This window comes from Hermetia illucens, chromosome 5 (genome assembly GCF_905115235.1).
Source record: "Hermetia illucens chromosome 5, iHerIll2.2.curated.20191125, whole genome shotgun sequence".
Lineage (NCBI taxonomy): Eukaryota > Metazoa > Arthropoda > Insecta > Diptera > Stratiomyidae > Hermetia > Hermetia illucens.
The window spans coordinates 89,299,729-89,312,694 of NC_051853.1; the positions used below are offsets into that span (position 1 = coordinate 89,299,729).

The following is a 12,966-nucleotide window of genomic DNA, read 5'->3' on the forward strand; positions in this document are numbered from 1 at the left end:
CTGGTATTGGAACTAGGAAAATGTGTGGTATTTTTAAAATTAACCGAAAAAAAATTGTCGGATGATATTGTAAATGATAGGCTCTTCGTGTGAGATCAATGCTTATGGAAAGAAAGAAAATAGAAGAAGTCATAATAAAATGTGAAAAATTCATTTGATTGTAAACTTTGAAGGAACATTGAATGCAGAAAATATGTGACAAGAAAATATGTCAGGGAAATTGAATAGCTCCATTGGTTAAATATACAGGTAGTTACCACAAAAAGACACCGCCATAAATTCCTGCTCCCACCCTCCTCACTAGTGCTCTCAAGTAATCGACAACTGGGTCTTTCTGTTGAACTATCATATATACCTCCGCTATAGGTCCCTCATGGACCATAAACGATCCTTAATGGACCGCTCAAAACATGGTATCGTCCACATACCCAAGTACCAAGTATTTCTAACCGGTCTGTTGGCATTATATTTGCGCCCTAGGTAGTAGTAGTCTTGACAAAGTTTCTCGGCAAAGAGCGAACCGTGAATGGCCGCTGCACATCGAGACATGTCGGGAGTCGCCAGAGTCGTCGACAGTCCTCTGCCAGCACTGACTGGATGAAATGGATCCGGCTCCAGCCTCATCGGGAACGTGGCTGAGTGACCTGCATTGAACCGGTAATAGTAAACAGCATCGCTCCGAGCGAAAACTGATCCATCTATGAATTCCGGGCTCAGCTAAGCGGCCTCAGAGAAGTGGCGTAGCGGCTGGTACACCCAGCCCTGACTATTCCAACTTCTTGGCGACGATGCGCCCTTGAAAATTTCCTTGGGGAATATAACAAGTCAGAAATCGGAAGCTCGGTACTCCAGGTATGAAAGGATTTGTATATTTCACATGCGATAATATATTTAGCCGACGAGTTCATTTGTGTATAGCTAGTAGGCTGGAATATTCTTTCAATACGTCTGAATATTGACTTTATGGGGATACTACACGAAGTTTTCGAGGAAAATCTTAAGCTTTCCGCAAGTCTTCAATGCAAAGCGATTCGTCAAACCGTTTCCTCTGGAGTACTGCTTGGTAACGATAAATATACCTTCGATCGTAGCACGCTTCTATCCCTTTTATAAAGGCTTCCAGACTTGCTGTTTATGGGTTAAAACCGCAGAGGGCAGCTAATCATAAACACTTTATTTAATTTCATAAATTACATAAAGTTGACGAGAAACTACACAACTTTTTGATTAACTGTTTTCTTAATTGAAATGTCAAAATTCATTTTTTTTACAATTTTTTTTCGACCTAATCCAAGCCTACTCCGCCACGGAGAACACCGGTGGTAGCAACTATCAGTCGAATTAACAACTGTGATCCACTGCAGTCACTTAGTTTAGTTAGGTAGCCGCAGCTCCAAGCACTCAGATCTTTGTTAGGCCCATTGAACTATTCCCGGAGATAACCTATTCAACGACCACTCGCCTATGGCGTTCACAGACTTTCGCAAATCTGAGGACATTATCCAAAGACATATTCTCTCTTCGTTATCGAAAACCTTACCATGGTATTTTCGCCTGAGGTCCGAGGAAGCCGAGCAGCTGCATACGAAGTGCCGAGTCGTCTCCCCTTCCTCCTCACATTGGCCGCATATGCCGAGACCACGCTCCAATTTTGTTCATATCGTCATTTAAGGAGCAGTTTCCCACTAAAAGCCCTACTAGGGTTTTCATGTCCCCGGGGTTACTTCACAAGGATTTTCACCTGCTCGCATAAGTTCAAATTTCTCCACTCGGCTCTTCCACCATTCTTCTCTTTTGGTAATTATGACGGAGTATGTGTTTTTCGAAACCGAATTTGGGAACGATATAATTTCCAGATGGACGCATGGTCGCCTTTCCACGCCCCAATACTCATCATCATCATCAACGGCGCAAGAACCGGTATCCGGTCTAGGCCTGTCTTAATAAAGAACTCCAGCGATCCAAGTTTTGCGCCGAGGTCCACCAATTCGATATCCCTAAAAGTTGTCTGGCATCCTGACCTACGCCATCGCTCCATCTAAGGCAAGGTCTACTTCGTCTTCTTTTTCTACCATAGATATTGTCCTTATAGACTTTTCGGGTTGGATCATCCTCATCCATACAGATTAGGTGAGCCGCCCACCGCAACTTGTTGAACCGGATTTTATCCACAATCAGACGGTCGTGGCATCAGTCATAGATTTCGTCGTTCCTGGATATGGTTCTTTTACGTTAACTTGAAGTCGAAATGTACTCGTAAATATTTGACGCTCTTTGGCTATATTTCCGCCCTTACTAAGGTGGGTACTGGAAAAGATTGGGGTAGTGGTTTCGGCTGTGTGCGGCCAATGTGAGGAGGAGGAGGGGACAGCCCTGCACTTTTTATGCAGCTGCCCGGCATCCTCAGATCTCAGACGAAGACACCTTGGCAAGGTTTTCTTCAATAAAGAATCTACACACTCTCTGCCTCTTGAGAATGTTCTCAGATTCGCTAAAGCCTGCGAACACCGTAGGCGAGAAGCCATTGAATAGGCAACTTACGGAGATAGTACAATGGGCCTAATAATGGCCTGAGTGCTCAGAGTTGCGGCTCCCCCCAGTTAACTAAACTAAACTAAAGGTGGGTACCTGTAGCTGCCCCACCTAACTTTCCTACATAGTGATAACAACTAGTCCAGTCTTCCATGTATTCACCATGGAGGCACCAACTGTGAATTGCATGCAGTGTTATATTTAAGCAGTCACATATTGTGCTTGCCGAAAATTATTACGGCTAGATCATTCGCAAATGCTTGCGCGAAGATCTTTCTGTCTTCTAGGAGCCATAGCAGAGGAGGGAGAAACTTTTCCTATGGACGGCACTTAAGACATCCTGTCTCAATAGGCTTTTAGTCGACCACTTTCTCCACTCTAGCATGTAAAGGATCCAACTGATTAACAGAGGGTCGATTCCACGCTGTCTTGTCGTGTTGCAAATCGCCGCGGAAGTGACATAATTAAAGGCGCCTTCGATGTCCATGTAGGCGGACTCACGGACATCGAAGGCTATTCTTTATGGGACATCGCCTTCTTAAATTTTGCCGTTAGCTCATAATATGCTGTCTCAGTGGATTTGCCTTTCTGGTAGTGAAGTAGTCACCTGTGGATATATGTATCCCTTATGGATCGATCTTCCAGTCTTTCCAGTCCTTTTTCCCCTAAAAGAAGTTAGACTGATCGGCTAGAAGGTTTTCTCGTCTATGTAAGTGGGTTTGCCTGGATTAGGAATAAATATTACCTTCACGCCTGTTGGTTAGAATATAAGCGTGTGTTAGGCAAGCAGGGTATATATTCCGAATACGTAGACCCAGAGCATCTATTCTCCCTATTACTAAAGCAGGAATAATGCCACCCAGATTCGCAGACTTATATCTATAGAACGAGTTAAATGTCCATTTCATAGTGAAACTAATTTGCATGCCAAGTCCATTCTTTCGGTTGATAGCTGTATGTATCTGTCAGCTCCGTGATGAGATTTTGGACACTGGCTGAGAAGTGCACTTCAAGCAAATGGTTTACCGTTTTTTAATCGCTTTCTGTGTACCTCCCACTCTGTCATCGTAGATAACCCAGCTACTGGTTAAATTTTTTGACATGGATCCAATTTAGCTTTGAGGTTGCCTCAAGAGAGTTGATCACTTCGCAAAAGCATCTCCATGATGTTCGCTTGACCGACCTTATGCTCTTCGTTAAAGCTTTTTGAGCCTCTTTGTACCAAAAAACATTAGAATTCGCTTGAGGAACACTCTTGTTGTTCTCCTCTGTTTCGCCAATCCTAATTCCATCATGGTTTTTTACCCCTTATGGCATCAGGGGTGGACTGTTCAATTTAAATATGGAATGTTTGTAGCCGTATCAATGATTTAGCGACGCTTCATCTCCAAAACCTGTGTTAGCTGTTGTCATTGTGGCATACATTGCTCCATTTTCCTCCGTTATAGGTGTTACGGAGAGCTCTGTTATGGATGGTTTCTGTGTTCGCTTTCACTTGATTGTCATAGGGAATTCCAGCTGATATGATTACTTGAGCTTGGAGCACCATGCCAACGAGATTGTAATCCCAGTCTACGTTCGCCATATATTCTCTAACACTCATCAAGGCTTAGAGTTTTCGGTGTTCAATTAGCACGGGGCAATTTTATTGAAAATGTTTATGGCCCGCTTTCCGTATTGAAATTGGTAATTTTGTATTGACTATTAGAACCAACGTATTGCAGAATACGGGTTCCGTTCTTACTTGGCTACTTAAGTTTCTAAGTATGATTTTGATACATTCCTACTCCATGCTTTCCAGATTCATCCTATAGTTCGTAAAAGGTATCCTTCTCCGACTCTGCAGGCTTACATTCCAAAATTTGTCTCGCAAATACGAGTACGGAGTAATAAAACAAAAAGTTTAATTTATGCATGTGACAGAGGAACAGTCAGACACAAAACCGGTTTTAATAATGCCATTTAATAATAAAGACATTAGTAGGGAAGATGGACGAGTTGACTGACTTTAGACGCAGCCCACTACAGCAACCTTTGCTCAAGAGCAAAAAATTATTCAGAAATGCTCGGCAGTTGTAAAGCGAATATAATCTGCAACCCGTGAAGATATGTGAACAATTCTCGGGGCTATAAACTGACTGTGGTAGAAGCTGCCGGACAATATGAGCGGGAACTTCTTAATATTGGGCAAATCAGAATTAATTAAGTATTATGTGGGATACGAGCATGGGCAGCACCCACTACGTTTGACAGCGATTTAGACTATGGGCACGTCTACAACCTGCTTCGGATCTAACGAAAAAGAAGCGCACCATAAATGCGGACAGGTTAGTCATAAAGCGAAAATTTCCAACGAAAAATAAAATAAGTTACATACCCTGCAGGGATCGTAGCACCTCTGTTAACAGCGTTGCAGATACTGAGGCTTAGGACGGTCAGAGAGCAAAACCGGAAATGGCTACCACGCGACTAAAATTATCTTCATCTTACAAATCTAAATAAACCAAAGTGTAGCAACTCGAGAGTTGCTAGGGCAGTTCGCTACGGAAGTAAAAACTGATCTAATGCATATCAGTGAACATTATCGGAATAAGGACCCAGCTTTATGAAATCACGACTTATCAGGTACCACTGCCATCTGAGTTCAGGACGGCCCCCTATATCGAGCTCCTTGTCACTACAGAGGCAAATGGATTCCGGACATTTCATTCATTCCATTCCTTACATCCAGAGTGGTTACCACAATATTTGTTGGTACCACAGTTTCCTTCAATCGCCTTTTGACCAAGCAAATAGCCAATTTAATGCCAACAATAGTTGATCTGACTTTACAACACTGTCGATCTGACCGACCTCCTTGGCTCTCAAAAATCTATTCTAGATTACCCGCTCCATCATTTTCCTCGTAGTGTCCAGAAGAGGATAGGAGGATGGACGACCTGGAATTTTACCACCCTTAGCAATACCAGCTTCCGCCGCTTCGATGCTGCAAGAAATATACCCTTAGAACCGTACATTTCAATCATGCCCGACTTAGATTTCACGGCAAGCTTATGGGCTCTATTCCATGCAGGTGCGGAACTTCGTCGTTACCTATTTTGCTGCATATCTCTGTCGCAGGCTGACCACTATTCCGCCAGTAGTTAGGCCGCGCTACTATGTGATATGCATAGGAGGCGGTATAGGCGGCCCCAGGTATAGACGCATTACGTGCTATAACGATACATTGTGTGGCATATTTACTGGTCCGCCTGTCTTAGTAGGTTGGTCTAGCTACACTTCCATGAAAATGCCCACCCTTCTTGGCCTTAGGTGTGCTGTTTCCCTGCCATGTGATTTTCTCCATGCTCTGAAAATTATTGCCTGGCGATCGCTGTAGATGTAGTCGCCACGTTATGCCAAGACATACCACGTAACAATGCAGGACTGACAAAAGTCAGGTCTACGATTGAGACAGAACCCCTTTTCGAAAGGTATTTACATTACCTTCGTTGACCAGAATGGTATCTAACTGGGCGAAAGCCTCTAATTTACTTTGGTCTTTATGTTATTCGCTCTGCTTCCCCATTTGAGAGCCTACGTATTAAAATTACCGGCGACTTTTTCCCTTTGCATCGTAAACAAGGTTATCTAACATATCTCAATGATTGATTGATTTATTCGAATAACATATTATTAAATTCCGGGTATTTATCACTTCCAGCTTTTTGCCGGTTTCCTTCACAAAGGAGGTATTTAGGGTCCTATTGGACTCTTTGGCAATACGGCCTCTCTGTTTTCTGTCTCTCACACCGGGCTTTTCACAAAAACGGCTGTACTAGCTGACACAAAATTTGCTGAGAAGGTTGGAACTAGGCTCATCAGAAACTACTGAACCGAAAAATCTGAAAAAACTACCCTCCATGCTGATATCCGCTTGAATGAAGTTGATAATAGTACATTACTACTACTATTCTAGTAGTATATGAACTATGATATAAAGTACGATATTGCGAAGTTCGGTGGAAATCGCACTATTACTAACATCGTTATAGTGGGTCAAAGTTGCGACTGTTGCGCAAATTTATTGCAGTATAATTTCTGAATGTCAGGAATTTAATGCATAAACATTCAGAGTTAGATGCAAATGCAAAAATTTCCAGTTAAATATCTTTATATAAGAAATACACAAAACCTTTCATAGATCAAGCATCCAGCTTACGGTTTCCCGGCTTATTTCACGAGGTTATAATTGAAACGTTTTGTCCTTGACATTCTTCAAAGGTTTTTTGTGGTGGTTTCTCAACTGCTTGTAGTAAGAATACCCTTAGACGTACGTATAAAGAAGCAGGGCATGACATACCAGATCTTTGGTTGGCTCCATGCATTTCTCATCCGTCAAACATTAAATTATTCGATAACAATCAAACCAGCGGGCGTCCAAATCTTTTCGGAAATCACTTTCGAGCTTAGCATGTTTTCCCAATTCAATCACGCTACCCACCCCGAAGAAAAGCGATCCCCATAGGTTGATATACTGAAAACTCAGGATACCGGCCCAAGTGGGCATCATTGTTCCCCACTTTTCCACAAATCAACATGCGCCAATCACCCATATCTCAGCAGCATTCTAGCCCGCCACTCACCACTGAAACCAGTCATATTGCTGTGACCTAGCTCACATTCCGGAGTGTTCCGCAAGGCAGTCACTTGGGCCCAATGCTTTGTTGGCCGATTAATGATTCGCCGAGACATTGTGATTTACTTCAAAACTGTATTAGCAGAGGTGGTGATGGATTTATAAAGTGACAGGGGGTCTCGCCGAGAGTAAGTGACCAGAAAATGCAAAGCAGCCGATTTCGAGCCTTCCTCCCGAACCCCCTCACACGCACTTGAGAGCAAGTTGTAATTCACAATCTGCGGATGTGGAATCATCAAAACTTTCAAAATTCTGAAGATTTACAACACCTTCGTGTGTATGTGTTTCATGGGAGCTTTGAAGACTTTTCGAAAGGCACATGCTAGGCTTGGGAGCGATAAATTATCAGGTTAATTTCCTATTATTCAACACTTGACCAAATCACAGGCGAGGAGCACCATGTTGAATAGAATGGAATCTGGGCTTTGACGTCGTCCTTGGAGCGTTTCTTGCGGGGTAGCAAGTGTGTAGGTTTATGCTAGGAGAACAAAACCAGATTGTTATAATCTGTTCGGAATTAGCTGCAAAATTGCGTACGAAGACGCAAACGATTATAGAAGTGAATGGATTCGAATGAAAGAAATTGATGCGAGGCAGAAAGTATAAATTTCGATGAAACGTATTGTAAACTGAAAAAAATGTGGTTGTATTCGAGTCGGAGCTAACGTCGATGATGCGATTTCTAAACTAAAAATAGTTCCAAGAATATACTATACTGAGAAATTAGTATAAAGTTCCTTCCCTTCCTAAAGTATTGTAATCAATCACTCACTGATGAATGAAAACGCAAAGTAAAGAAATCAAATATGGCGAGGTAAATATTTATTGGAATGGATCAAACCTTGTGAGGTACCCATGCATAGTACTATTACGTAGTACATTGGAGATAAATAACAGTCAATCTGTTCGAAGAGCGAACGATCGGAATATGTACATTTATTAATAAGATACTAAACAAAACCTTCCTAGGATTGGTTTAAATCCACTTGGCCCTTTTAATATAGCTGTCTCTGTGTCCATCGCCAATCCTTTCCATCTATTGTAAGTACTTCCTTAATCTATAACATATTTTAATCAACAGTTCTCTACGGATGTGTGTGATAGCCCGCGATGGAATGCGATATGTATCAGTCAATATAACACAAGAATAGAACAGCCCCTCTGAACGGTAAAAAACTGCGACCAAAAGTGATAAGTACCAGAGGAAATTGCCTCGACATTGGCTACTTCATGAGATACTCCAGTAAATAGAAACGGACAATCAAAATAATCAATCTTTAACGATCTTTTCAAGGAATATTTTGCCTATGATAATTCCTCAATGGATTGTCGAGTCTGGTGAATGTTGCGTTAGGGAATGGCAGGCGTATCTGTCAAGGTAAACTTAGACTCGTCAGAACTTTGTTTGTTTGTTTGTTTGTGGCGGTTCCTTCTACCTTCAATTTTTCAGGGCTCTTTATTGCAATTATTTTTTTAAGAGGTGGTAATCTGCAAAAGACTAATCACAGGGTTGAAGTGCCCTGAAAGTGGGGGATTTTTGACCACTAAAACCACCTCTAACCTGTGGTCAACTCCAGCATTTGGTTGGCATTGCTGAGAAATTGGCTGTTTATCAAAAGCTTATGTTCTTCGCACGCTTGGTATGTTGATGATAACTTTCGCTTTATCCTGGATACATAAGATTTGACGATGAATGTAAGCTAGTATAGCTACGGAACGGAAGAATGCTGCATACCGAGTAATGTTGCATTCTCAAAGAACGCGAGCACGCGCAGAGACTTATCACGAACTTCGTCGAGCGGAGAAGCGACTTCACAGATGGAAAAAGGAAGCCTGGGAGAACCAACAGGCCTGTGAATTCAAAAAGGTAAGGGAGCAACCGCACCAGGCGCGGAAGTTTTACCAACAAGTCAGCAGGATGAAACCTTAAACAGCTTGATGTTCATCCTCCAGAGACAATGAAGGAAATCTGATTTCCGACAGAATGGGCATATTGAAGCGATGGGTTGAGTACCTTCTTGAACTACTGAACAACCAGAACATCGGCGAGTTGGAGGTCCCGCCAACTGAAGACAACGGACAAATACTGCCACCACCATGCTTAGGAGAAACAATCCGTGCAATTCATCGGCTAAAAAATCATAAGTCGCCAGGAGCCGATGAAATTACAACCGAATTGTTATATATGGAGGTGACCAGTTGCACCAAGTGGTTCATCAACTTGTGCTCAAGGTATGGGACAGCGAATCAATGCCTGACGACTGGGAACGAGGCATTATCTGTCTCATACATAAAAAGGAGTATATCACACAGTGCAGCAATTATAGAGGTATCACGTTGCTGAGTATCATCTGTAAGATATTCTCCGTTATCTTGCTAGGCCGGATAGCCCCATATGCCCAGAACATCATTGGCCCATACCAAAGATGCTTCACTCCAATCAGCAACAGATAAGATTTTCTCTCTGCGGCAAGCGATGGAAAAACTCTTGGAATATGGACATCAGTTGCATCTTTTCATCGATTTTAAAGCCGCCTATGACAGCATATCCAGGGTAAAAGTATACAGGGCCATGAAGGAATTCGGTATCCCGGCGAAATTAATAAGACTAACTAGGCTAACCCTGACCAATGTGCGAGGCCAAATAAAAGCATCAGGATCACTCTCGAGACCATTCAACATCAACAACGGTCTACGACAAGGGGATGCACTTTCATGTGTTCTCTTCAACCTAGCCCTGGCGAAAGGGATTCGCGATGCCGATGTAAATGCGAGAGACACCTTCCTCTTCAAGTCCACCCAACTATTTGCCTACGCTGACGACATCGACATCATAGGAAGAACGGCCCGAGATGTACAGTCCACCTTCATTCAGATTCAGCAGGCGGCCAGTCCTTATGTATTCCCCGGAGACTTCGGTTCTTAATAAGAAAAATTGCGAACTCTTGGCCGCGTTCGAGAAAAGAATCCTCCGAAGAATTTTTAGCCCCTTATATGAAGATTGACGATTCCGTAGCCTACATAACGACGAAATCTATGAGCGCTTCCACGCCCGTTAGGTTGTGGATAAAATCCGGCTCAACAGGTTGCGGTGGGCGGGTCACTTAAACCGTATGGATGAGGATGATCCAGCCCGGAAAGTCTATAAGGGCAATATCTATGGTAGAAAAAGAAGACGAGGCAGATCCTGCCTGAGATGGAGCGATGGCGTAGCACAGAACGCCAGACAGCTTGTAGGGATATTGAATTGGTGGACCTCGGCGCAAAACCGGTGTGTCTGGGGTTCCTTATTAAAGCAGGCCTAGACCCGATAGGGGTTTTTGCGCCTTTGATGATGATGATGACATACGATTTTAGAGTTTCAAAGAACTCTTCCAGAAGGTCCCAACGCTGTTTACACAGCATACCTTGATGCAACATCAAGAAAAACCGAATTGGTGTGGTATTAGATTTCGATCCATAATAATTTGCTTCACTTTCAAGGATTTGTTACCTAGATCTTTCACAGCCTTCCAAAGGGAGAAACTTGTGTGTTTTTGTGCTGTCACGGTATATCGACGAGTATATCTACTGAAGGACTCATTTTTAAGGTTTCGTGTAGAACAAAACCTTATTGAAATCGGTTCACTGTCGGTCACTCTGTCTTTTTTTAGTCTAAGGGTGCCAAACAATTACGTGGAAATCTTAGCCACTAAAATTACCTGCCCCTCCGTCCACTCTCCCAGTGAGACTTCAATATGTTATTACGTCACGGGGCTGCATCGGAATTTTCCCAACAGCCGTGTTCCTCTCCCGCTCCTTCTTCCTGCCTGAGCTTCTTATTGATGGCAACAATCACCTTTTGAAGTTCATATACTGCATGTGTTAAGTACTTCCCGGTTATGCCTCGAGCATGGGAATAAAATGTACTCTGCATCTTCGGCAATATTAAGAAACTCAATATGGCGAAGCGGTCTGTCCAATTCCCCCCTTTCCATTCAAAAGCTGTATCAGATCGAAATCTACTTCGCCGTGTGGTCACTAAATCTATCTCATCCCACCTTTTTGCCATTCCGCTATTGTTTCATTTCATTCGTTCTGCCGTCGACGGACAGAAGACTCTCCGATGCAGTACGCTTGATTGTGAAAATGTTGTCCTTTTCTCGCCAGAATGCTAATCGGGGCCACTCCCGTTATTACGCAGGTTCCTTCATAAGATACTGTTATGTAAGTAAAACATTTTCGAAGGGCATTTATGTGATGAGCAGCTCCAGTTTTTATTTTATTTCCCTTATTTTCCAGTGCATCTGCTCACAATGGGATTGCGTATAGTGGGATCGAGCACCCTTGAAATGAGGAATCGACGGTTCGGCCTCAGCAACCTATACTAGGTAGTATTCTACCGATCAGTCCTCTGGTGTTGTACTTCTTGGTTGCTGCGTACTACGCATGTGCTTTGAAGTTTAGCCTCTGGTCCATCATTACGCCTAAATACTTGAATTTGGGATGTATTGTTTTTATTCCCACTTTGATGCTCATATGCGTGCACTTTCTCCGTTTGGTGATAAGTACTACTTCCGTTGTATGTTCTCCAAGCGATAAAATGCCATAAACTGCTTCAATCGTACAGCCCTGTCGTCCGCGAAACCAATGAAGGTCACACCAGTAGGGAGATAAGAGTGGGTCTAAAGTGAACCCTTGTGGAATTCTGCATGTCGTTCCTTTCGGCCCGTCATTTGATTCGCAGCAAAAAAGCGGATTAATTAGAGAAATCGAGAGAGAAGTCGAACTACACGAGTCCTTGGACCCGCCTTATTTGATGAGGGACTCAATATCAATATATCAATGCTCCACCTCACGAAATTGAATCATACTTCACATCGAGTGTTATTACTGCGGTTCGCGGTTCAAATCTCACTGATGGCAGTGGGATTTGTATCGGGATTTGACGTCGAATACTAGTCGACTCAGCTATGAATGAGTACCTGAGTCAAATCAGGGTAATAATCTCGGGCGAGCACAAAGCTGACTACATTGCTTCCTACAGTGTATGTACGGTTATGGTCTTGAATGAAGTGTTCTAACACACTTCAAGGTCCTGATCCAATATGGATTGTTACGCCAACAATTATTATTCTTATTCCGTCCGGGTCCGTCTCAGCTTCCTTACTTAAAGTGTTTATTCTTACTTTCTACATTTTTTTTTTAGCCTCTTTTTATTCTTCATATAGACCGGTTTCTGTCTCGCTGACTGCATCCTCAGGCCTTGAGGCAGGCTTTGTGGCATTCTTCATTTCTATTCATCACTAGCCTCTCCACCATAAATTGGAACTCGTCTATTGTAAGACTAGGCACAACTTAGCAGTTGTAGATGGATATATCAACTCTTTTGCTCCCGTATAGCCACTGTATGTCTGTTTGTCTGTTACAACCACTTTTTGAAGAAAGGCTGTACCGGTTGAAAAGTGACCACTCATTTGGCGAAACCACTCTCAGAAATTACTGCCTAGGCTTCCAAATACTCTCCATACCGGTATCTGGTGGCTAGGTCCACTAAATGCATAAACGTTACGAACTAGGTACAAATGAGGCAAATACCCACTCAAGTTTGATTGTTGATTTGGTCATTTACGCAAACGTTTTCTTGGATGTGCTTTTTGAATACTGCCCACTTTGTTTGGTTTTTCAATATTGATAACACAATTTTTTTGGTCTGATTTCGCTGCTTAAAATGAGAAGAACTTGTGTCTGTCCTTTCTCTTTTTGTGTAGCTCTGG

The 12,966-nt window shown here is 42.7% G+C and overlaps 1 protein-coding gene across 6 annotated transcripts in view; it reads left to right on the plus strand.

Annotated features, from left to right (window-relative positions):
- The window catches only part of LOC119658037 (calmodulin-A-like), a 498,102-nt gene that overhangs the window by 386,342 nt on the left and 98,794 nt on the right, over positions 1-12,966 (plus strand). The window lies entirely within an intron of this gene.